The 22,881-nt window shown below is 40.9% G+C and overlaps 1 protein-coding gene across 5 annotated transcripts in view; it reads left to right on the forward strand.

The window, feature by feature from the left end:
* The window catches only part of SGMS2 (sphingomyelin synthase 2), a 90,587-nt gene that overhangs the window by 15,976 nt on the left and 51,730 nt on the right, over positions 1 to 22,881 (forward strand). For 4 of the 5 annotated variants that reach the window (XM_081247015.1, XM_081247013.1, XM_081247012.1 and 1 more), the window contains exon 2: positions 22,418 to 22,537. The gene's annotated coding sequence lies outside the window, so the exon portion shown is untranslated. Of the gene's footprint in view, positions 1 to 22,417; positions 22,726 to 22,881 lie in introns of all 5 variants that reach the window. The other variant, XM_081247014.1, reaches the window with a different exon arrangement.

Below are 22,881 nucleotides of genomic sequence, written 5' to 3' on the forward strand. Positions count from 1 at the left end.
GATTTTTCTGCTGAAACTATGTTTTTCTTCCAGCCTAAGCTCCTCCGGAGCAAAATTTATACTTTGTTGTTGTTATTTCCTAGCATGATGTAGGCGCTCAACACATGTTTTCTTTTTTCTTTTAATATATATATATCTTTAAATAAATTTATTTTTGGCTGCGTTGGGTCTTCATTGCTGTGTGTGGGCTTTCTCTAGTTACGGCGAGCAGGGGCTACTCTTCGTTGTGGTGTGCAGGCTTCTTACTGCGGTGGCTTCTCTTGTTGCAGAGCACTGGCTCTAGGAGAGCAGGCTTCAATAGTTGTGGCACGCAGTCTCCGTAGTTGTGGCTCGCGGGCTCTAGAGCACAGGCTCAGTAGTTGTGGTGCACGGGCTTAGTTGCTCTGCAGCATGTGGAATCTTCCAGCACTGGGGCTCAAACCTGTGTCCCCTGCCTTGGCAGGCAGATTCTTAACTGCTGCACCACCAGGAAAGTCCCTGAACACGTTTTCTAAATTAATGGGTATTCTTTTTTTTTTTTAAACAAGATGTTGGGGGCAGGAGTTTATTAATTAATTAATTTATTTTTGCTGTTTTGGGTCTTCGTTTCTGTGCGAGGGCTATCTCTAATGTGGCAAGCGGGGGCTACTCTTAATCGTGGTGCGCGGGCCACTCACTATCACGGCCTCTCTTGTTGCGGAACACAGGCTCCAGACACGCAGGCTCAGTAGTTGTGGCTCACGGGCCTAGTTGCTCCATGGCATGTGGGATCCTCCCAGACCAGGGCTCGAACCTGTGTCCCCTGCATTAGCAGGCAGATTCTCAACCACTGCGTCACCAGGGAAACCCGGTATTCCTTTTTTTTTTAAATCATGTCTTTTATTTTTAAATTTTATTTACTTATTTTTTTATACAGCAGGTTCTTATTAGTTATCTATTTTATACATATCAGTGTATATATGTCAATCCCAATCTCCCAATTCATCCCACCACCCCCTGCCACCCCCCATGGGTATTCTTGAATACTGCTTTTTTGCTTGCATTATTTACCCCTGTGTTGTGTCAGGCAGAAGCCAATGAAGAGCCCAGGTTTCCTGATTCTCAAACTGCTGCTCTCTGCCTTCTGTAGCCACTGTCGGGCCTGGGCTGAGGATATATTTTGCCCAGGACTGCCCTCCCCTCCCTCCCCCATACACATCTCACCAGTTGCCAGGGTTTGGTTTGGGAGGCTTACAAAGCTCTAATGCCCTCTTAGACATTTTACCTGTACCTTGTTCCCTGTACCTTCTTGGGAGCCACATGTGAAACCTGTGGAAATCACTTCTTATCTATTTCAGGAACCTCATCTCTTCCCCACCTCAGAGTTCTTTGGGTGAAGTCATCTGCGCTTGCTCCATAGGATTCACCATTTTGGAAACTTTTATTTGCCTCGTTGGATACTTGAGTATTTTTCTTTTTTTTTTTTTTTGCGGTACGCGGGCCTCTCACTGTTGTGGCCTCTCCCGTTGTGGAGCACAGGCTCTGGACGCGCAGGCTCAGCGGCCATGGCTCACGGGCCCAGCCGCTCCGCGGCATGTGGGATCTTCCCGGACTGGGGCACGAACCCGTGTCCGCTGCATCGGCAGGCGGACTCTCAACCACTGCGCCAGCAGGGAAGCCCGATACTTGAGTATGTTATAGCCGTCGTAGTGACTGCGTAAAGCCACCCCCGAAGGGTTCTTTTTAGCAGTTTCCTTGTTTCTTTTTGGTAGTTATTTTCCCACCAAGGCTGTGAGGAAGTGGTTTTTTCTTCTATGCTACTTCTATCGCTTTGTTTTGCACTTCATTATCCTCCTGTTGCAACACCCCAATTATACTAGTTGCTGTGGAGATATTAAGTATATTGCTAATAATGGAGGACTATTCTTTTAGGTGGAAGAGTAAAGGCAAGGAAGGATATAAATCTTGTTTTTGTGCAAATGTCTCCTAGTAACAGCAGTAACTAAGTGGTATTAGAGGCTATGCTGCAGAAATATCTATACGGGGTTGGTTTATGTTTTTAGAAAGGATTGGCTCTCTTAATTAAAGAAAATATTAATTTAAGCTTCTGGTCCTATTAGAGGTTAACTCCTTATGTTAATACTTTACTATTCATTCTTTAATTTATATCCTTTGTTTAGTAGGATGTTGCTTCATATGGACAAAATCTTTTGTGGACTTTAGCCTTTACAAATTCATTTCTTAAAACTTTTTTTTCTTTAAAAACTTTACTAAAGGAGACACATTTTAAAATTGTTCATCTGATTTGTATTTCATGAAATCTTACAATTTTCCATGAACTCTATTATGATTAAGGTGATTATGTGTCCTGATTTGCCCAGGACAGTCCCAGTGTATACATATTGTCCTGGTTTAATTATTAGTAAGTCTCTCTTTCACTCAGTATTGGCCTGGTTAGGGTGTTAAATTATATGGTCACCCTAATTAAAGACCACATTCAATAGAAAACTGAGGGAATGAAATATCTTATATATTTTTTTGTTTTAGTCCATGTAACTTAGGTAGATATAGATGTATATGGATATATATGTGGATTATATACATACATGCATACATACACACACACACAAGTATATCTATGTTTTTACTTTTTCCAACTAAACTTATAATTGAGAACTTGCCAAATATCTTGATACTGTGGAAAGATATATATTTATTGTTGTTCTAAGCAAATCAAAAGACTTGCTCATCTTCCTGGTTTCCTCACGTAATATTTTCACGAAGATAATTTTGACTGTGATAACGCCTGACCTGACTCCTCCTAGGTGGGCAGGATCCATTTTCAGGGGGCGATATCATCCTAACAGCAGCTGTTCTGATTCTTTTTTTTTAAATAAATTTATTTATTTTTAAATTTTTGGTGCATTGGGTCTTTGATGCTCTGCGCAGGCTTTCTCTAGTTGCAGCAAGCAGGGGCTACTCTTCGTTGTGGTGCACAGGCTTCTCACTGCTGTGGCTTCTCTTGTTGTGGAGCATGGGCTCTAGGCACGCGGGCTTCAGTAGTCGTGGCTTGCGGGCTCTAGAGCACAGGCTCAGTAGTTGTGCCGGCTCAGTAGTTGTGCCACACGGGCTTAGTTGCTCCGCGGCATGTGGGATCTTCCCCGACCAGGGCTCGAACCCGTGTCCCCTGCATTGGCAGGTGGATTCTTAACCACTGCACCACCAGAGAAGTCCCAGCTGTTCTGATTTGAAATGACTTCCTGTATGTCAAGTTTTATTTCCGTCTGCCCAATACATGTGTCACCTCTTGTTCACATTAGAATTTCCCCTTCTGCATGTGGAATGGGTGTATGTCCTAGACTGTTCCATTACCTTGTCTCTCTGTTAGTGGTTCCATTATTGATAAACCCGGAAGCAGAACAACAGCTGTGGAGTAAGAAATGAAAGGTCTTTTAAAATCTTGGATACCTTGAAGAATAAAAAGTGCTATTTTGATATTCATTCTTGCATTTAAAAAATATGCACATTCCTTGCCTAATCCTTTTCTCTTAATATCAGGTTTATTATTGTAAATACTCTGAAAGTCATACTAAAGTTTTTATAGTTGATCAAAGATCCTTGGGAAAATTTCTGGCAGGTTATGCTCTGGGGCCAAGGGGACCTTTAAGTGGATTTACAAGAAAGTAAGAGTGAATTAGGAGCATTGGAGACCATCTCTTGCAGTTAATGTCTGGAAAAGGGTCCTGACACGTCCTTCAGTATGTCAGGAGAATAAAAGTTGGTCAAGGGGAAAGGCTTGGCAAGAACCAGCAAGCACCTGTTTTGTGCCAGACAGGGTGAACTCCTATAAACAAACAGACATGGTCCATCACCTTGTGAAGCCTGTCACCCAGTGTGGGAGACACCCAGGCAAAACAAGGAAACAAGAATATAATTAAAAATTGTGAAAGTGGATCAGCAGTGCTGAGAGAGAATAAGAGGAGAGACTTACTTTAGACAGTGGTTAGGAAAGGACCCCTTTGAGGAAGGAGCATTAAAGTTCTGTCTGGGTTCCTCTCTCAGTGTTTTTCCACCTTTTGCTTTCATTACTGCCTTTTTCGACAGGTTTTTTCTAACCACTCCCTTCCCCCTGAGTAATTTTAATGCCCTTTGGAGGACCGCAAACTATTTTTCCACTCTTAGAGCACTAATTTTCACCACTGAGAATTGCACACTCAATCAGTTACTGTCTGTGGCCCTCATTTTGGGGGCAGTCAGAAATAAACTTTTATTAGGTTTAACATAGCATCCTTGGATCCTCAACTGGATTTTAAGTTCCTTGAGGCAGGGAACCATCATCTAGTAATAATAGATGCCACTTAGCATGACTTAAAAAAAAAATCTTCCATGAGGTTGAGAAAGGTGGAATAAAAATGTTGGAAGTAGGGCTTCCCTGGTGGCACAGTGGTTGAGAGTCCACCTGCCAATGCAGGGGACACAGGTTCGTGCCCCGGTCCGGGAAGATCCCACATGCTGCGGAGCCGCTGGGCCCGTGAGCCATGGCCGCTGAGCCTGCGCGTCCAGAGCCTGTGCTCCACAATGGGAGAGGCCACAACAGTGAGAGGCCCGCGTACCGCAAAAAAAAAAAAAATGTTGGAAGTAGAGCATGAAAAACAATCCTTAAATGGCCTAGTTAGTCTAATTTTTTATTTAGATGAAGAAACTAAGATTACTAGGAAGTTATTAATCAGTCTCTCTAAGCCAGTTTAGTGCCATTTCCAGGACACTCTGGGTAAGGAGCAGATTCAGGAAGGTGGTGATTGTCAAGAGGAGGAGTTCAGGTTTTATTGTAGAGCCTGAAGATTTGCATGTGCACAAAGTTGAAATCTTAGAAAGACTAATTTGGCAGGCTCTTCTAATACTTTTCTGGAACATGATGATGATCATGACAAGGGTGCTGTTGCTAATAAGGACAAAAAGGAAAAATTTGATTAATAATTTCTTCTGTGTTTCAGAGGCAGCACGACACTGGTCTACAGAGAAAACTATAGGAATTGAGGAGAAAAGTGAACTAAAGATACAGAATACTAATAACCTTTTTCAGAGAAAGGAATTAAGGGGGTGATATAACTGTTCTTTATCATTGAGATTCTTGGGGTTTTTTTTGTTTGTTTGTTTTGTTTTTGGTACGCGGGCCTCTCACTGTTGTGGCCTCTCCCATCGTGGAGCACAGGCTCCTAACGTGCAGGCTCAGCGGCCATGGCTCACGGGCCCAGCCGCTCCGCAGCATGTGGGATCTTCCCAGATCGGGGCACAAACCCGTGTCCCCTGCATTGGCAGGCGGACTCTCAACCACTGCGCCATCAGGGAAGCCTGAGATTCCTTTTTTGTTTAGGGTGAGATTATACATGTCTAAAGGACATGGGTTTATCAAAGATAATTCATGTTATATATATTAGGTTGGGAGGAAGGCAGAGAAATATATTTGAAATTAGGAGAAGGAAGCTATATTCTGGAGCTTTTTCTGTGTCTCTGTTTCTATGTGTTAGTGTGTATGTGAGAGAAATTTAGCTTAAGCTACTTCTACTTATCTGACAAACAGTCTTGGAAACTGGAGTAAGGTGTACCTGTCTTGATGAACTGTCTTGTAATTTCCAGTTGTGCCTCAGTGAATTTTGGAGGTCGGCTCAGTCTGTCAAACAGACATACATTTTGCAATGATTTCTTCCTTTTACTGTTTCTCCATTGACCACTAGTCACATATAGATCTTAATTTTTTTTTAAGGTTCTTTATCCAGTGGTGTAATCTAAGCCTACCTCCCCCCAACCCCTTTTAATCTTTTTTTGTTTTGTTCTCCTTCTTGACAAGTCAGTTGCTTTTAGTAGGTGAGCAAGGAGCAGGAAAATTATGAGACAACAGCCAGAAGGATATAATTTACAGAAGTTCTTTCTAAATGGTTTAGTAGAGAAGATAGAATACTAAAGGTAATATATGGTGTTAGACCCTAAGTTTCATTTCTGTTCTTTTTGCCCCATTTGCCAACCACTTGAGCCCCTGCCCTACTCTACCATCATCATTAAAGAAAATGAGGCTGAATTCTTCTGTTTTAAACGATGTACTTGAACCTAGATTCTAAAGTGCTATTTGTAAAAATAATCTTAAGATTGGGTACATACTCACTTTTTCATACAAATAATTAATTAGCTATTTTTGAATTCTAAGAATCCTTTGATCCCTTTCAATATGAATCTTAAAAAGAAGGAAATATTGACAGAATGCTTTTTTTGAATCACTTGTCCTCAAACACATTTTTATTCATTTAAATGAATAAATTTGATTATATTCTAATGAGAATTTGGATTTGACTCTTTAAATACAACCAGTTTAACAAATATAGTTGTCTGATGAGCCAGCTTTATTATTGTTTGTTTATAAACCACAAGTGTTACTAATAGTTTCTAAATATTGTGTCTGAAAAGGGAAGTAGTGGAAGTAGTGTAGTGTCAGCCATGAGTTGCCATGGACACAGTTGTCATCACCTGTGAGTTGCCAGGGACACGGTTGTCAGTGAGAAGTAGAATGAGCAGAGGCTGTGACTGCAACAGGAAATTGGAGGTGGAACTCTGAGGTCTAGCGTCGTTAGGGTCTACCTCCATCCTAAGGCTGCCTACACAGGAAAAGGTTCAAAGATCCCACACCCTTTGAGGTAGGACTGAAGAGTAAAATTACCACTCAGGGGGTGCCACTTTACAAAAGGTGCTCAGGGTGACCACCTAGGTCACCTGCACACGGTTCCATGTGTAATTCTGAACTGTAATTCACAGAAGACTTAAGAAGGCTGTTTGAAGTTGAAATGTTTTCATTTAAAATCACAGTATAAAAACTTACGTGAGGGCTTCCCTGGTGGCGCAGTGGTTGAGAGTTCGCCTGCCGATGCAGGGGACACGGGTTCGTGCCCTGGTCCGGGAAGATCCCACATGCCGCGGAGCCGCTGGGCCCGTGGGCCATGGCCGCTGGGCCTGCACGTCCGGAGCCTGTGCTCCGCAACGGGAGAGGCCACAACAGTGAGAGGCCCGCATAACGCAAAAAAAAAAAAAAAAAAACTTACGTGGAATTTTGCAAATAGCTGAAAAAATATCTTTTGGGACCTGACTGTTATTTTCTGTGGTCAGATTTCTGTCTTATTGCCAGATGTGTCTCACGTTACCTGCATCTTCTTAGCTGATAGCAAGGCTCTTGTTAGCAAGGTTCCTTCCTTGAAGCAAGCGGTTTGGGAACTCTTCACTTAGGGAGCTCTATTAAAGTGCATCTTTGGCTAGGAGAATGTTCTTAAGGGATGTGGTAAAAATGTCATTGTGGAAGGAAAGCAAGTCTTCTCTTAGGTGTAGTTTCATCAGGGTACAAGTTTGCAAATGGCACATTACATATTTGTGCTGAGTCCACTCCTTATATGTATGTGCTTATGTTGCTCCCTGAATGAAGCCTTTAATTTCAGCAGGATAAGGTGTGCCCTGCCATGTGGTACACAAAGCATCATCTTCATGTCTGTTGGAATGAATATGTACATAGAATATGAAAACCTGTGGCGGCAGAGTTATGAAATCGAGCACTGCCCTGACCACGAATGTTGCTTCATCAACATTAAGCAGTATTTAGAAAGTACTTAAAAGACTTAAGTGCTTTTGAATTACAAGGCAGTTTTAGATTAGTAGTTGGTGTTTGAGCAAATTGTCATTGTCCTTAAAGGGCATAACTGGAGGCTATTTTGCCATTAATTTTCGAGTGTTGCTTTACAGGTTAAATCACAATATTTGGAGTATTTCTTGTTTTTATTTTTGAAAAAATTATTGCTCTCAAAAATATCTTTAAAATGAATGAGTTTATAGCTAATTCTGAGAAGTAATTTTTTGGAAATTAATAAGCTTTATTTTTTGGAGCAGTTTTCGGTTTACAGAAAAATTGAGCAGAAAGTACTGAGTTCTCATATATGTCCCCTCCTCCCCCAGTTTCCCCTATCATTAACATCTTGCATTAATGGGGTACATTTGTTACAATTGATGAGCCAGTGTTGATACACTATTTTTTTTTGAATTTTATTTTCTTTATTTTTTTTATACAGCATGATACACTATTAACTAAAGTCCATAGTTCACATTAGGGTTCACTCTTGTTGTACATTCTATTGGTTTTTTTTTTTAATTGGGGTATAGTTGCTTTATAATGTTGTGTTAGTTTATGCTGTACAACAAAGTGAATCAGCTATATGTATACATATATCCCCTCCCTCCTGGACCTCCCCCCCAAGTCCCACCCATTTAGGTCACCAAAGAGCACTGAGCTGAGCATAACCATCATTTACAGTATCATATAGAATAGTTTCACCACCCTAAAAATCCCCTGGCAACCACTGATCTTTCTATTGTCTCTGTAGTTTTGCCTTTTCCAGAATGCCATGTAGTTGGAATCATATAGTATATAGCCTTTTCAGATGGGCTCTTTTACTTAGCAATTTGCACTTAAAGATCTTCCATGTCTTTTTGTAGCTTGAGATAGCTCATTACTTTTTGTCACTGAATAATATTCCATTGTATGATGTATCACAGTTTATCCATTCCCCCATTGAAGGACATCTTGTTTGCTTCCACTTTTTGGCAATTCTGAATAACCTTGCTATAAATATTTGTATGTGTGCAGGTTTTTGTGTGGACATAAGTTTTTAACTCCTTTGGGTAAATACCAAGGAGCACGATTGCTAAACTGTACAGTAAAAGTGTATTTAGTTTTATAAGAAACCATCAGACTGTCTTCCAAAGTGGTTGTACCATTTTGCATTTCGACCATCAGTTAATGAGTGTTCTTGTTGCTCTACGTACTCACCATCATTTGGTTTTGTCAGTGTTCCAGATTTTGGGCATTCTGATAGGTGTAGTGGTATCTCATTGCTGTTTTAATTTGCATTTCCTGTGTGACATGTGATGTGAAGCATCTTTTCATATGCTTATTTGCCATCTCTGTATCTTCTTTGATGAGGTATGTTCAAGTCTTTGACCCATTTATTTATTGGGTCGTTTGTTTTCTTATTGTTGAGTTCTAAGAGTTTTCGGTATATTTTGGAACAGTCCTTTATCATATATATATATATATATATTTTTTTTTTTTCCTTCGGTACGCGGACCTCTCACTGCTGTGGCCTCTCCCGTTGCGGAGCACAGGCTCCGGACGCGCAGGCTCAGTGGCCATGGCTCACAGGCCTAGCCGCTCCACGGCATGTGGCATCTTCCCGGACCGGGGCACGAACCCGTGTCCCCTGCATCGGCAGGCGGACTCTCAACCACTGCGCCACCAGGGAAGCCCTATCATATATTCTTTTGCAAACATTTTCTGCCAGTCTGTTGCTTGTCTTCTCATTCTCTTGACATTGCCTTTCACAGAGCACAAGGTTTTAATTTTAGTAAAGTCCAGCTTATCAGTTATTTCTTTCAAGGATTGTGCTTTTTGCTGTTGTATCGGAAAAGTAATCTCCATATCCAAGGTCAATTGGTTTTCTCCTGTGTTATCTTTTAAGAGTTAGTTTTGTGCTTTACATTTAGGCCTGTGATCCATTTTGAGTTAACTTTTGTGAAGGGTGTAAGATCTGTGTCTAGATTCATTTTTTTGCATGTGAATGGCCAACTGTTCCAGTACCATTTATTGAAAAGACTATCTTTGCTCCAAGGTATTGTCTGCTCCTTTGTCAAAGATCCGTTGACTTTATTTATGTGGGTCTATTTCTGGGCTCTCTATTATATTTCATTGACTTCTTTGTCTATTCTTTCACCAATATGAGACTATCTTGATTACTCTAGCTTTAAATTGTCTTGAAGTCAGGTAGTGTTATTTTCCTTCAAAATTGAGTTGGCTATTCTGGGTCTTCTGTCTCTCCATATAAACTTTATTATTATTTATTTATTGGCTGAGTTGGGTCTTTGTTGCTGGGCGCGGGCTTTTTCTCTAGCTGTGGTGAGCGGGGGCTACTCTTCTTTGCAGTGCGTGGGTTTCTCATTGCAGTAGCTTCTCTTGTTGTGGAACACGGGCTCTAGGCGCATGGGCTCCAGTAGTTGCAGCACGTGGGCTTAGTAGTTGTGGCTCGCAGGCTCTAGAACGCAGGCTCAGTAGTTGTGGCGCAAGGGCTTAGTTGCTCTGTGGCATGTGGGATCTTCCCGGACCAGGGATTGAACCCGTGTCCCTTGCATTGTCAGGTGGATTCTTAACCACTGTACCACCAAGGAAGCCCTCCATATAAACTTTAGAATCAGTTTGTCAATATCTACAAAATAACTTGCTGGGATTTTGATTGGGATTGCATTGAATCTGTGCTTCAATTTGGGAAGAACTGACTTCTTAACAACATTAACTCTTCCTATTCATGAACATGGAATATCTCTCCATTTATTCAGTTTTTCTTTGATATCTTTAATCAGTCTTGTAGTTTTCCTCATGTAGATCTTATACATATTTTGTTAGATTTATACCTAAGTATTTCAATTTTGGGGGGAGAGCTGCTAATGTAAATAGTATAGCGTTTTAAATTTCAAATTCCAGTTGTTCATTGTTGGTATATAGGAAAGTGGTTGACTTTTGTATGTTAACCTTGTATCCTGCAACCTTGCTATCATTGCTTATTAGTTCTAGGAGTCTTTTTGGTCATTTCAGATTTTCTACATAGATGATCATGTTGTCTGTGAAACAAAGATAGTTTTATTTCTTCCTTCCCAATCTTTATATTTTTTATTTCCTTTTCTTATCTAACGGTATGAGCTTGGATTTCCAGTTTGATGTTAAAAAGCAGTGGTGAGAGGGCACATCCTTACCTTGTTCCTGATCTTAGTGGTAAAGCTCCAAGCTTTCAGCATTTAGTACAATATGATATTAGCTGTAGGCTTTTTGTAGATGTTCTTTATCAAGTTGAGAAAGTTCCTCTCTCTCCCTAGTTGACTGACAGTTTTTATCATGAATGGGTGCTGGATTTTGTCAAATGCTTTTTCTACATCTGTTGGTATGATCATGTGATTTTTCTTCTTTAGCCTGTTGATGTGATGGATTACATTAATTCATTTTCAGATGTGTAATTAGCCTTGCATACCTTTTATAGATCTCATTTAGGCATGGTGTATAATTCTCTTCTTATATAGTTGGATTCAATTTTTGATATTTTGTTGAGGATTTTGCATCTGTGTTCATGAGAGATAGTGGTCTACAGTTTTCTAGTATTGTTTTTGTCTGGTTTTGGTATTAGGGTAATGCTGGCCTCATAGAATGAATTAGGAAGTATTCCCTCTACTTTTATCTTCTGAAAGAGATTGGTATGATTTCTTCCTTAAATACCTGGTAGTATTCAGTGGTAAACCCATCTGGGCCTGGTGCTTTGTATTTTATAAGGTTATTAATTTTTTTTGGCTATTCCTAACCACTGGACTGCCAGGGAATTCCCAAGGTTATTAATTATTGATTCAATTTATTTAATAGATATAGGCTTATGCAGATGGCTTGTTTCTTGTGAGTTTTGGCAGATTGCATCTTTGAAGCAATTGGTCCATTTCACCCAGGTTATTAAATTTATGGGCATAGATACATTCATAGTATTCCTTTATTATCCTTTTAATGTTTGTGGGGTCTACAGTCCTCTCTTTTATTTCCGATATTTGAAGTTTGTGTTCTTTTTTTTTTCTTAGTTAGCCTGCCTAGAGACCTGTTGATTTTATTGATCTTTTCAAATAACAAGCTTTTGGTTTCATTAATTTTCTCTTGATTTCCTGTTTTCAATTCCATTGATTTATGCTCTAATTTTGTATTATTTCTTTTCTTCTATTTACTTTGGGTTTAATTCGCTCTTCTTTTACTAGTTTCCTAAGGTATAAGCTTAGATTATTGATTTTAGATCTTCCTTTCTAAAATGTGCATTCATTGCTATAAATTTCCTTCTGCTTTTGCTGCATCCATAATTTTTTTTTTTTTTTTTGCCATACCACATGGCATATGGAACTTCCCCGACCAGGGATTGAACCTGTACCCTGCAGTGGAAGTGCAGAGTCTTAACCACTGGACCACCAGGGAAGTCCAAAATAATTTTTTTTTAAATTTGGCCACGCCACGTGGCATGTGGGATCTTAGTTCCCTGACCAGGGATCGAACCCTTGCCCCCTGCATTGGAAACATGGAGTCTTAACCACTGGATCGCCAGGGAAATCCCTGCATCCATAAATTCTGATGTTATATTTTCATTTTTATTTAGTTCAAAATATTTTAAAAATTTCCCTGGGATCTCTTTATTGGCTCATGTATTAATTAGAAATGTGTTATTTAATCTCCAAGTATTTTGGGATTTTCCAGCTATCTTTCATTATTGATTTCTAGTTTAATTCCACTTTGATCTGAAAGGAGACATTGTATAATTTCTATTCTTTTAAATTTATTAAGGTGTGTTTTATGGCCCAGAATGTGGCCTCTCTTGGTGAAAGTTCATGTGAGTTTGAGAAGAATGTGTATTCTGCTGTTACAAGAAGTAGTCTAGGGATGTCAGCTAGATCCAGTGGATTGATTGTGTTGTTGAGTTCAACTTGATTTTCTGTATGCTGGATCTGTTAAAGTGACTTTTAAAGATCACACTTAGCAATATCAGAATCCAGGTTAAAACCAGGTCTCCTGACTGTAGTAAAGTATTCTTTGCTCATGCTCTGTCCCTCAGGAAGCCTCTTTACTTTCTTGTTTTCATCGTATTTCCCACTGCTCTCAATTAGAGAGTGACTCACCACCTAATACATTATTACAGTTTAAAGTACCATGAAAGAGTGAAAAATGAATGTGTGTATTCTCAGTGGGGAGAATACACATGCTTGCGTTTCCTTGACATAGTTTTGTTTGTTTGTTTGTTTAGAAAGGTGATCCAACATTGGGATTGTTTACTGTCTGTAAACCTTTCTGTAAGGGTGAATAGGAATTATTCTTTACTTTTCTCTAGAGCAAGCTTTAGACACTTCAGGGAGGTTAGGGAGGACCTCAGAGTTTCTTTTTCGATGCGCTAAACCTCATCCTCTCTTCTCTGAAATCAAGGTGGTGTCCAAAGTATTCAAAGCCCATGGGTTGATTTCAATAGCAAGAGAGAGGGTAGGATGGTCATTAATAATGACATTCATAATGTTTACTCAGACTTTTCCTTCATGTACTCTGAGATGTAGCCTCTGACCATGCATGACATAGAAGCTCAACATAAAAGTACACAGCTGATTTATTTACTTGGTCAGCATCACCATCCATTTCTATGACAGCCCGTTAGAGCCTGATTTCTACCAGCAGGTTCTACCAGCAGGAGCTTTGGTTTACAACTTGATTCTCACCACTGGCCCCTGCCCTCAAAATATGTTCATCATCCCTGGGCTTTGGATGCGTTGCTTCATTTTCCTTTATTTTTGCTCAAGGTTCAGTTGCAAAACCTTCTGCTAGTGTGCCCCTCATTTCACTTCTTTCTTCTTCCCCCTTTCCAGTTATTCCTGGTATTTTAATTGTTCTTTTATTTGGACACCAAATAACTCTTTGTGGTCCTGAGAGTTTACTTTCTTGACTCAACATTTTGTTCTCTGAACATCATCCTTCCTCCAAGACTTAAAAAGAAGATCTTGAGGGCTTGCCTGGTGGTGCAGTGGTTGAGAGTCCGCCTGCCGATGCAGGGGACACGGGTTCGTGCCCCGGTCCGCGAGGACCCCACATGCCGCGGAGCAGCTGGGCCCGTGAGCCATGGCCACTGAGCCTGCGGGTCCGGAGCCTGTGCTCCGCAACGGGAGAGGCCACAACAGTGAGAGGCCCATGTACCGCAAAAAAAAAAAAAAAAAAAAAAAAAAAATCTTGAAAGACATTGCTTTGTGAAATAGAGGATTATGTAAGTATGCCAGTATGTATTTTGCTTTGATATTGCTTGGAAGGAACGTTGGAAACCTGTTGGGTGAGGATGTCTGTGATGGATCATGATACACAGGTAGACCAGGTAAACTTTATAAGAGTTAAAGTAAGTACAAATTATTCATTTTCTAAAACAAGAGAAGCAAACTGCTGATAACTAGTGAGGAGGCTGGAGTAATCAATCTCTTGGAAACATTAAGAGCAAGGACAACAAAAAATTAAGAGAGAGAAAAATAAGAACTAAAGGAAATGGATTACAAAACCAAGAAACTTGGGAATCTAAAGGAGACTTCCCAAGCAAGAGCTGGAGAGCTAGTGCAAGTTTAGTGCTGGCTGAATTACTCAGGTGTAGCTAGTCTGCTCATTCTGTTAATCTACTCAGGTACCTATACTATAGAATCCTTGCGGTTTTGATTATAATGCTTCTGTATCCTGAGGAGTTACTCTGCCTCCCCACAAACGTCCTTTCTCCCTGACCAAAGGTGAATTCTCTCTGTCTGGCAGCCTCCTTCTAATAATACCCCCTCCACCACCGCCACCCCCGCCCCCGCAATTTGTTTCTGTCTTAATTCATATTTATCCATGTCTGGTTTCATTTTTACTTCTAGTTTCATTTTTATTTTCAAAGACAGCATTTTATTTGAGCAAGAGTAGTAATCACAGCAAATATGTACATTTTACTTTAATTTTATGAACTATATAATTATGCTATATTTAACTAGAGGGGCTGATCTCTTTGCTACCTGGTGGCATGTTACCACAAATGGCATCTTGCTAAAAAGAAAACTTTTTAAGTTGCCGAGACAGAATGTTTTTATTCGCCTACCCCACACATAGTTACCAAAATGAAAAATGAGGTTTATTATTTTTATCCTTAGTACGTGATATTAAACAGACTCTGTGCTTATCATAATACTAAACTTCTTTAAGAGACTGTTAATATAATAGCTGATATTTGGAAATTTATTTTGGGAGTTTAAGACTCACCTTTTCTCTTTAACTTTTAAATTATAGTAACAACTCATGTTTATTTTAGAAAATTTTGAACCTTGATACGCAAAGGGAAACCTTAAGTCATCTATAATCTATCACCTGTTAAAATTTTGCATGATCTTTCCAGCATTTACATTTATGTGTGCAACTTTTTTTTTGCAGCACCGCCCGGCATGTGGCATCTTAGTTCCCCGACCAGGGGTCGAACCCATGCCCCCTGCAATGGAAGTGCAGAATCCTAACCACTGGACTGCCAGGGAATTCCCATGTACAACTTTTAAAAAACAAGATAAATAGGGTCATACATATATCACTGTTTTGCACTCATGGATATATCATGAACCTCTTGTCACTCCCCACTCAACATGGTAGAGAAGTATTTCAGTATTCTGTTGCATTCATCCATCATAATTTATTTAAGCAACCCACTGTTGTTGGATACTTAGTTATTTCCAGTTTTTCACTGTTATAAATAATGTCAGAGGCTCAGAGTTAAATCTTGTTCACAATCTTAGGGTGTTTGTAAAATATAAGAAATGTATTTTACAGTAGTCCTAGAGAGCAGCTTGATATTTTTGTGTTTTTTTTTAACAGAAATATTTTGATTTGGGTTTCTTTCCTCACCAGTAAGTTTAAAACACCTTCTCACTTTCAGTGTTAAAGTATAAAAATATTGTTTTCTTTGGTTGCAGTAGGTCTGAAAGCATTTCTTAAAATTAAGTAATAATTGAAGTTTCACTGTTATGATACTATGTGGTACTATTTCTTGTGACTTTTACTCTAAAGAGTTGAGGAATTCGAATCTAACAACAACTTTGTGTCCTGAAGGAAAGAACTAGATTGACGATTGTCTCTTCATGGAAGACCTAACAGAAAAACTGTAGAGGCTGAGAGACACAGGGCTTTTTAAATCTGTTCAACTTCTTCTCTCTGGGCTTTAAAAAAAAAAAAAAAAAAAGGGCTCCTATTTCTGGGATGTTTGAATGCTGCTTGTATTAGGCAGAGGGAAGTACAGGGTGACCTTTCAAATTTGAGTCTATAATTAGAAAACACTATTTGAGTTCTCATCATAGAGTTTTACTCTTAAAGCACCCGTCTAAATTAGTCCGTCCTCCCTCCCCCGTTTCTCCCTCCCTCTGTCACTCATACCTGCCATGTGTACATCCAAGGACTCTGCTTCTGAAAATCTTCAAGGCATCAAACTTGTGGGTTTCATGATATGTAATGCTTTCCTCCCTTCCTCCCCCCTTTATAAGATTCCTTCAAGGACTTCATTGTCTTACTGGCAAGGGGCTTACATGGGACTCTTCAGGAACACAGCTGGCTATCTTATAAAGCAGGGGTTACTCAGTGAACAAATAATATCAACTATGTGCCAGGAGCACAGCAGATAAACCTGACAGATGTGGTCCCTTCCCTCATGGGGTTTATAGTCTGACAGAAAAGAGCCAGTAAACCTTTACCAGTAGTTGACTAGAGAGTTACAATTAACAAACAGTTATGGTGGAGAAAAAGTATGGAGTGATGTGGAAGCAGGTAAAGGGGACCCTAATCCAATCTGGAAGAGTCAAGAAAAGGCTTCTTTTCAAGGAAGTGATATTTGTCCAAAGATGCATGGGGATTTATTATACATGCCATCCTGTGCTCTTCTTCCTTGCCAAGTGCTATGTTTAGTGCCTGTAAACTGCAAGTGAATTAATCTATTTCTGCTTTCTTTGGGTGGCTTTAGTAATACCCCCCAAGAATTAAAATGAAAATACATTGTTATAGTTGATTACCAACTTTAAGATGGAACACTATTTCAATCTGAAGAAACATTCTTAAATAATCAGTCCTAAGAACAACACACTTTGCCTGATGGAATGAAAAAAGCTGACAAATCACTGGAACATCAGCTAATTCACAGGGTTTATGGAATAGCTTGGGAGTTCAGCTGTGTCATGTCTTCCATGTACAGCAGGGGAATATCTGAAGGAACAAAGGTCCTTGGCTAGCTAAGGTTTGCTCTCTTAATAACTAGTCTTTAAAATAAAAATTAATCTGTTTTCCAACTTACAATAAAATGTGCCTCAAGCACAATGGCTTTTGTAATTTGGAAATGCTCCACGTTTAACTGTTAGGTAGAGCCTGAGATGACTATGACAAATAGAAATATTCTTTGAGCTGTTCAATCCCCTGAGATATTATGGCTGTTCTTTGGCCAGATGGTGACTCTCAAGTCCATTAGACTTAAAAACAGAGGCTTCTGTGGAAAGTCACTTTCAATGCATCAGGTTACTTAGTGTTTCTATGTGGCTGTACCTTGGCCATCTCCTGATGGTAGAGAATTTGTTCCACAAATCTGGAACTGTCTTCTCTTCAACTCTTATCAGATGCATGGCTGAGGGATATGGAAGTAAAGGATGGATTTCTGGTGCAGTTGTGTCCCTGAAATAAGCCAGACCATCAGAGCTGCTTATTTATATTGCATTGCCTTGGCTTCCTACCGAAGAAACTCTAGAGAGCCATGCTTCGGAATTTATTGAGGGTCATGATGAAAAACTATCATGTGACATGGTCTCCCTGATCTGTGCTGTTGCTCACTGACTCTTATGTACAGACCTGCAGTGAGCATGTTACAGCTAAGTGTCAAGAAAAACTTTTTTTCCCCTGGGGGATAAAACATGGTTCCCCATTCCCCATTCTTCCAATACATGCAGATATGGAGATACTCACACTCTTGAGTTTGGAAAATTTTGTCTCTTCTCTTTTTTGCTCTAGCTGCAAAGGAACTGAGAGTCAAATATGTATCCCAGTTTTTGTCATGTTGTAAGACTTAACCAGTACACTCAATTCCCCCTGTTCTTTCCTTTCTATTTTAGTTAGTTAATAAATATGGATAATGCATACTATATGCCAGGTGCTGTTTCTAAGGTCTTTATAAGTATTAACTCCTTCACCCCTCTTAAGGACCCTATGAAGTTAGTGCTGTTGTTATCCCTATTTATAGATGAGGAAACTGAGGCACAGGGAGGTTATGTATCATGTCTGGAGTCCCAGAGGTGCTGAGTGTGGCGATTCCTTGCTGGGAGTGGGTGAGACAATATTCAGTCACAGGAAAGACACCCGCACTCCTCCCACTGCATCTTGTGATCAAGAACCCCTGGGCTTCCCTGGTGGTGCAGTGGTTGAGGGTCTGCCTGCCGATGCAGGGGACAAGGGTTCGTGCCCTGGTCCGGGAAGATCCCACATGCCGTGGAGCGGCTGGGCCCGTGAGCCATGGCTGCTGAGCCTGTGCGTCCGGAGCCTATGCTCCACAATGGGAGAGGCCACAACAGTGAGAGGCCCGCGTACCGCAAAAAAAAAAAAAAAAAAAAAGAACCCCTGGTCTCTATTTACCTGGCTTTCTGATCCTATGTTACTCCTTTTACAGGAGTATTTTACTTCTTAGTTGTATCATTTACTTTATTCCTTTATGAAGTGATGCATGGTATATATACTTCAAATGAAAATAAATGAACTTCCATGACACTCTTTTAAATGGGTCTTCTCTTAACTACTTCAGGATGTGTACAGAGTGTTTGGAGTAGTCAGCATGAATTTGCAGTCTAACATCCGCCCCCTTTACCCATCTCCTTTTCAACAAGAGCACACATTTAAAGTTTGACTAGATGAAAAAATCTATAAGCTGATGATGTTATCGGTATCATTAATACCATGTTAGAAACAATTATAAATGTCCACAGACTTAAGTTATGGCCCAGGAACCACTATCTGCTCTTTTTTAATTTGACTTACCCCTGCTACCTAAGAAATAAACTGTTGCCCTATTTTGTTTTTTTGTTTTTGTTTTTGCTGTATGCGGGCCTCTCACTGTTGTGGCCTCTCCTGTTGTGGAGCACAGGCTCCAGACGCGCAGGCTCGGCAGCCATGGCTCACGGGCCTAGCCGCTCCGCGGCATGTGGGATCTTCCCGGACCGGGGCACAAACTCGTGTCCCCTGCATCGGCAGGCGGACTCTCAACCACTGCGCCACCAGGGAAGCCCTGGTTTATGAGCTACTTTAAGTTTCAGCTTCTCCCAACTTGACACTCTGGGCTTGTTTCTACATACCGCGCTGTGTGTAGGTACATGAAAAGCATTGGACCTTCGGGATGTGTGTCTTCTTGAGAAATCTCTTTGTTAGCCCAGTTCTTACCTTATTAGGTATTTATCTAAGCTAACTTGACTCTTGACCTTATAAATAGGCAATTGAATTGATCCTTTTGATAGAGTAGCTCAAGTTGGCAGTTGCAAAGATTAGCCCATGAGATTATTGGTGGGTGTTAACAGTGCAACCAGTGTCCCTACAGGCAGGGACAGGCATGGTTTGGGGATACTTTGAGGCCATATTTTTAGGCACCTTTAATATTAAGAGGCACATGTACTACCTGATTGAATGTGAATATACATTAATTTCTTCTAATAGTACCTCTGTGTTCCAGAAATGGCTTAAATATGGGGAACCTCTGAAGGGTTTCAAGTGAGAGTAAATTTTTAGAAAGATCAGATTTTCCTGTGGAAAATCAGGAGCGGGAGAAGATTAAGGCAATCCAGGGGAAACACTGGTGGCTGGAAGTAGGGTCAGGTTAGTGTCAGTGGTGGATGAAGTCAAGAGAGAGGTCATAGCTGGAACGAGGTCCCAAGTGAAATGAGAAAGACATTCTCTGAGGGTGGAGTGGTCTTTTCAAAGGAGTGAATGTGGCCCACTGAGTGTATTGTATGGTATCTGCAATGTAAACTAAGTTGCTTCCTATTATGGGCCTTATTGGAACTTAGCACTGTTGACCAGTTGAAGTCTATTCATCTCTACCCGGCATTTCAGATATACTTATTTTTTTTTTTTTTTTTTTCTTTTTGCGGTATGCGGGCCTCTCACTGTTGTGGCCTCTCCCGTTGCGGAGCACAGGCTCCGGATGCGCAGGCCCAGCGGCCATGGCTCACGGGCCCAGCCGCTCCGCGGCATATGGGATCCTCCCAGACCGGGGCACGAACCCGTATCCCCTGCATCGGCAGGCGGACTCTCAACCACTGCGCCACCAGGGAGGCCCTATACTTATGTTTTTTAATTTTAATTTTGGCCACGCCGAGTGGCTGGCAGGATGTTAGTTCCCCAGCTAACGATCGAACCTGGGCCCCAGCAATGAAAGCACCACGTCCTAACCACTGGACTGCCAGGGAATTCCCTTGTTCTTTAATTTTTATAACAACTTTATTGAGATGTAATTCATACCATAAAATTCTCTCTTTTAAAGAGTATAATCAGTGATTTTTAGTGTATTCACAGAGTTGTGCACCGTCACACTATCTAATTTTACAACATTTATATCATCCCCAAAAGAAACCCCATACACACTTTTTTTTTTAAATTTATTTATTTTTGGCTGCATTGGGACTTTGTTGCTGCGTGCGGGCTTTCTCTAGTTGCGGTGAGCGGGGGCTGCTCTTCTTTGCAGTGCCCGGGCTTCTCATTGTGGTGGCTTCTCTTATTGCGGAGCACGGGCTCTAGGTGTGTGGGCTTCAGTAGTTGTGGCTCACGGGCTCAGTAGTTGTGGCTCACAGGCTCAGTAGTTGTGGCGCGCGGGCTTAGTTGCTCCACAGCATGTGGGATCTTCCCAGACCAGGTCTCAAACCCGTGTCCCCTGCATTGGCAGGTGGATTCTTAACCACTGCGCCACCAGGGAAGCCCACTGCGCCACTAGAAACCCCATACACATTGATATTCACTACCAATTCTCTTCTGCCTCCAGCCCCTGACAATGCTCATCTTCTTTCTCCATACCTACTTCTCTCAGAGGTATGGATCTGCTTCTTCTGCACACTTCAAATAAATGGAATCATGCAATATGTGATCTTTTGTAACTGGCTTCTTTTATTTAACGTTGTCAAGGTTCATCCATGTTCTAGCATATATCACTCCTTCATTCCTTTTTATTGCCAAATAATATTTTATGATATGGATACACCACATTTTGTTCATCCATTCATCAGCTGATGGACGTTTGGATTGTTTCCATTTTTTGGCTGTTATGAATAGTGCAGAATGAACATTTGTGCACAAGTGTTTGTGTGGACTAGGGCTTTCATTTTTCTTGGGTATATAACTAGGAGTGACACATTCGTTCTTGAGTCTCTTCCAACAGTTGAGTATTTTTGGTGAAAGTGGGATCTCAGTTGAAAATCAGTTTCTGGTTGCGGATATGTATGTATATGCCCTGTAATTGTTAAACATAGATTTTAATGAAATTTGTTAAGCATTTAAAAGGTATATATACATCAACTACCAAATATCGTGTGTGTGTCTTTGTGTGTGTGTGTGTGTGTGTGTCTGTGTGTGTATCCCAGTCTATACTCTTAGGATGTTCATATGGTGGTTCTATGAATTGTAAACTTCTGGAAAATGGTATACTTTTTACTTCCACCCACCAGTCAAATTTCAGCTACTTAAAATCCATTGAAAGAGAGGAGGGAGAGATGATAGGTGGAGCGTAGCAGATTTTTAGGGCAGCGAAACTACTCTGATACTTTAATAGTAGATACATGTCATTATACCTGTGTCCAAACCCATAGAATGTATTCCAGCAAAGGTAAACGTTGCTGTAAACTGTGGACTCTGGGTGATTATGATGAGTCCATGTAGGTTCATTGATGGTAACATATGTACCACCCACTCCATGGGGGACGTTGATAATGGAGGAGGCTATGCATGTGTGGGGAAGTATGGGAAATCTGTGCACTTTCTGCTCAATTTCACCATGAATCTAAAACTCCTCTAAAAAATAAAGTCTATTTAAAAACCCATTAAAGTATCACAGCAGTTGTGTGTATTTCGAAGGGAATCCTCCACCATTTTGTTTGAACATGACAGATTATGCACCCACAGCAGCCTGGGTTTCGGTGACACTGAGTTTGCCTGTGTATTGGCAGTTCCTCACCTGCTCTGCAAAGCCCTCGGTGACCTGGCCTCTGGCCTCTTGTCTCCGGCCTCTGGTCTCCACTGCACTTCTCTATTCCTGAGTTTCAATGCTCCATTGCCTTTCCATTCTCGAAACCTGCCTGGCTCATTCCTGCCTCAGGGCCTTTGAACCAGCTGCTTCTTTGACCTGGAATGCTCTTCTTCCATGTCCCATCCCCCATTATTATTAAGTCTTAACTCAAATAGCATCCCCTCACTCCCTAACCGCTTGCTCTAAATCAGCCACGCCAGCCTCGCTCTGATTCTGACTGACTTCTCTCAGTGGCATTTATCACAGGCTTCCTTTATCTGCTTGTGAGCATCATGATGGGAATCCACCTACCTTCCTTGCTCCACCTCTGAACAGGTCTGTCAGGTATTAAATTAATGTTGGTGGAATGCATGGCCAAGTTGCTTTTCTCCCCCTGAAATTCTGGTACCTGTTAGAGCCAGTGTTCTCCCATGACTCTTCCAGGGACGGCAGTATCATAGAACTCATCATTTCACCCTCACCTCCAGAAAACCAGCAAAACATAACAAAGCATCATTCTTATTTAACCTCTCACTTTCTCTGCCTTTTAGAGCTATCATCCTCTGCCCCTCCCACTCTTCGCAGAAAGGATCTGCTACAAGACTGAATGTGTTCACTGCTTCGAGGACCAGGGACCACGGTGGGATTTGCTGTGCTGCCATCTGCAAACAGTAGGTTGGGTGCTTCCTGGTGCTAGATCTTAAGTGTGATTTGCATCCGCTGAAGGTTGGCTGCCTACCAGTTGTTCTGCAACTTCTCGGCTATCTTCTCTTATCTAGTTAAGACATTTCGAAAATGCCTTAACTCTGAGAATTTCTGTTTTATCCTCAAGAGAGTCTTAGATTTCAAGCTGTTTCAGGTGAGTGGATGTTTCCTTACTTGTTGGATTGTTGTCTTAAATGACGGCAAGAGAAATAGAGGTGACACCAAAACTTCCTAACCTCTTTGCATGACTGCCAAAATCGGCACTCAGTAACTGCCTCAACTGTGCATTAAGAAAAATTAGTGGCACTAT

The sequence above is a fragment of the Mesoplodon bidens genome (genome assembly GCF_964165515.1).
Source record: "Mesoplodon bidens genome assembly, chromosome: 1".
Lineage (NCBI taxonomy): Eukaryota > Metazoa > Chordata > Mammalia > Artiodactyla > Ziphiidae > Mesoplodon > Mesoplodon bidens.